Raw genomic sequence first — 3,821 nt, 5'->3', positions numbered from 1 at the left:
CGCAAGTAAAGAAGCGGATGATAAGTTAGCTCTTTATGCAAATGAGTTGGTCACTTTAAGTTAAGAGACATGTCATGCACCAGGAACCAAATATTATAGTTGCTACGATTGGCTAACGGAAAAGTTTTGCAGAATCACGGGAAATCACTTCTGCAAGTGGCTGAGAATCTCGTAATGGATAAAAATTCTGTACTGAGAATTCCAAGGTGGGAGATGCAAATTCCTCGATTAGGAATTGGTAATCCACATGTGAAACCTGAGTACATAATCCCTGTGACATTTTATCAACGGTGTTCCGTAGGGACAGGTTCTCATCCAAAAAGTTCGAAAATTCAATTTCTTTGTAGTTGCATTTTTTTAAGGTGTACTTGTCCAGACTCTTGGAACGGAAAGGTTTTTTTCTTAATCCGTGCTTTAAAAAAGTTTCTACAGCCCATTGTTTGAAGCAGTGTCACGACTGCCATGAGCCGCGCGGGGTATGCGCCATGTCTCAAACGCCTTGTCACGGTTCGCGCGGCTCCCCCCGTTGGAGGTTCGAGTCCTCCCTTGGGCATCGTTGTGTTTGTTTGTTGTCCTTAGCATAAGTTAATGTAAGTAGTGTGTAAGCACAGGGACTGATGGTTCAAATGGCTCTGAACACTATGGGACTTAACAATTGAGGTCATCAGTCCTCTAGAACTTAGAACGACTTAAACCTAACTAACCTAAGGACATCACACACATCCATACTCGAGGCAGGATTTGAACCTGCGACCGTAGCTGTCGCACGGCTCCCGACTGAAGCGCCTAGAACCGCTCGGCCACATAGGCCGGTCTACCATGTATTCTAGAGAAGCTGCCCGGTCGTCAGTGGCGCCTGTTCTTTCGAGAACAGTTACTATCTTCATATATATGGTTAAACGTTACCCAGCCATTGACCTTCGTCTGTGCGAATGCGCACAGATTGCCCGAAATCTTACGGGAATCGTCACCTTAGTGTGGGCCAGTATTGAGTGGATGGGCAAACACCTATTACGTACATTACGTTTGTGGATTGTGGCCGGTTGGAAATGTGAGTCTCACGGGAAGCGTGTAAGGGATAAATGCCTGCAGTCGCGGTATTCATCTGTGTCCTCGGTGGCTCAAATGGATAGAGCGTCTGCCATGTAAGCAGGAGATCCCGGGTTCGAGTCCCGGTCGGGGCACACATTTTCAGCTGTCCCCATCGAAGTATATCAACAACACCTGTCGGCAGCTGAGGGTTTCAATTAACTATCAATTGTGAAGGGGATTCGAAGAACCCTTTGCCAGGCACTTAAATGTGATTTGCAGAGTATCCATATAGATGTAGATCAAAGCTCGTCCCGTGACGCACGTGCACAAAATGATTCATACTGCAAACATACTCGCCGATAACACTGACGAATAACGAGTGCTGCATATCCAGGTTAGACAGAACGGCTTTTCCTGCCACGAAGAACAGGGAGTTGCTATCTAGGAACAATTCCAGCCAGAGGAAGGGTTGAAAAGTGCTCCTTGGATTGCACACTAAACGTAAATAACGAAAATGCATTTTTGGTAAAAATTGGACAAAGCATAATCCTGTGCTCTCCGTATTGCATTAGCCGTTTTGAATATTGAAAATCTTACTGCAGATTCGTGTTCAGCGACATTAAAAATATACATGTAACCCTCAGTTCATGCAAATCGAAGTAATAATATAACTAAAAGGTTTCCCTAGACGTTGAACTTTTTTTTTTTTTTTTTTTTTTTGGAGAAACAATTTTCTCAGAACGGCATGCAGCATTAACTAAAAATGGTTCAATCTCTTAACTTCTACCTCTGACCCAGAAAAGTAAACACTTTTCTTAGGAGCTTATACCTATAATATATGACACTGATTAATATTAAGTAATTTTTGTGAAGGCATAAGGAGTGAAATAAACCACCCAAAAAATCGAACTCAGAGTTCGAATTAGCACCGTATCGTTAAATTTACGGTTGTTTCATTGCGGTTAGGTATGCGCTCCCATAAATTTTATGTAATATCGACTGATGTTTTCCATTTTCAATTTCAGAGAAGTAATTTAGTATCAACTGATGTCATCCATTTTTGATTTCAGGTAACATCTGAGAGGCCACACTGCACGCAGTCCGCGTGATCAAATCATAATTGCGGGCGCCATTTTTTTTTACTGAAAATCTAAAATAAAGCTCATAGTATGATCACTCGTAACTCCCAAACAGATCCTTCAAGTGTATTTTCACTGTCTCAAAAAAAATATATAACATTTTTTGCTCATTTGAATGAGAACCTGGCCGTAATGCCGGAATATAGTCACTAGATTTTTTTCGGAGACGCTGTACGTTCGCGAGAAGAATTTCGTTCTGCGCGTGTCGATGGACATCCTACAGATATTACTGTTTGTGTGTTTGTGTGTGTGTGTACTACTCAGTCGTGCCATTCGAGTGTACATCTTTGCATAGTTTTCCTTTGACGGTGTAAACAGTGTTCGGCTCAGTTGCTAACTGGCCAGTTGAGTGGTTCCGAAGTTGTCGGATGTGCGGTGCGTTCTGTCTGCTAGGATAACAACAGACTGGCGTGGTGCGATGGCAGAAGCAGACACTGAAGGAGCTAGCTGCTGGGACGCCAGCGAACAATTTATGCCAAGTAAGACGAAGAGAACTATTCTAAAATTACGAGCCGCCTCAATAGTGTTTATCATTAGTAAATCTTGTAGTTGAGACTGCCACCAATCTACAATAACTGACATTTTTGCCTAGAGAGAGATTAGCGAGAAATACAGGATATCCCCCACACACTGAAATTTTGGTTGTGATGACAGGCCTATGGGCAGTGTAGCCCGAGATCTAAGTTAGGTTGGAAGGGGGTAATTTGATTGAGAGATGTTTACGCCAACGATTATTAATGCCGAGTAAACGTTGTGTAAGCAGATTTCCTTGTAGCGTAGCCTAGTGTTTCCGTCCGCGCCATGTTTAACACACTTTCTCTGGCTGTGTACAAAAGTCGCACAACAGCGACGAAAACTACGTTTCTGGTGGGGGGACGGGAGAGTTCCCTATGTAACTTTCACTACAAATTTTAGTAACCGCCGAAACTAGCCGAATTAGAAGCGTAATTTTAACTATATTTCCGTTTGTGGGAAAATAGTGATTCTCCTCTTTCGGCAGCAACTATAATATGTAGGCGACTTATTAGTTTCTTTTTTTTTAAAAAAAAACTCTGAATCATGATCTCAGTAGACGCAGTGCTTTTTACGTTGCTTGATCCGTGGTCGATAGTAAACAATGCAATGTATTGGTAAACTCTTTGAAGTGTGACGCGTGTTGCATAGACGGCGTCTGCAATGTTCGTAAGGCCAAGCTTGTATATATTCTGTGTCTGTTTAATTAAGGCGAGGAGGATAATGTTCAAGGAGCACTGCATTAGCAGTCTATGGAGAAATTGAGAATTTGGATCTGACGAACGGCATGCTCGGGCAGTTCGTGCTATTATGTTGACCACTGCGTAATTCGGACACAGTGATCATTGCCTCTCCCTAGTAACCAGGAGACTCGGGTGGTAATCCTGGTCTGGCACAAATTTTCAACAGTGCCTATTGTCAGATAATTTTATTAGTTGTCCGGTCTTAAATTGTGTTTTGTTCACGAAACGTCGTTTAGCTTTTTCATGGATAACAGCTTTGGAAAGCGTACAGTCTGTACAGGTTACATTGATAATCACACGTCGTTAGTCCAAGGCAACTACAGCTACATAGTTTTACCAAGAACTTCTTCGTAGGTAGTTTCCCTGTAGTGGTATTTTGTTTTAGTGTTTATAG

At 42.4% G+C, this 3,821-nt stretch overlaps 1 non-coding gene across 1 annotated transcript; it reads left to right on the top strand.

The window, feature by feature from the left end:
• The first annotated feature begins 1,110 nt into the window (after window positions 1-1,110).
• On the top strand, window positions 1,111-1,184 carry Trnat-ugu (transfer RNA threonine (anticodon UGU)). Its single transcript has one exon. It is a non-coding gene; the product is annotated as a tRNA-Thr (tRNA).
• The last annotated feature ends 2,637 nt before the right edge of the window (window positions 1,185-3,821 follow it).

The sequence above is a fragment of the Schistocerca gregaria genome, unplaced genomic scaffold (assembly GCF_023897955.1).
Source record: "Schistocerca gregaria isolate iqSchGreg1 unplaced genomic scaffold, iqSchGreg1.2 ptg000455l, whole genome shotgun sequence".
Classification (NCBI taxonomy): Eukaryota; Metazoa; Arthropoda; class Insecta; order Orthoptera; family Acrididae; genus Schistocerca; species Schistocerca gregaria.
This window is presented reverse-complemented; position numbering and strand designations above follow the sequence as displayed.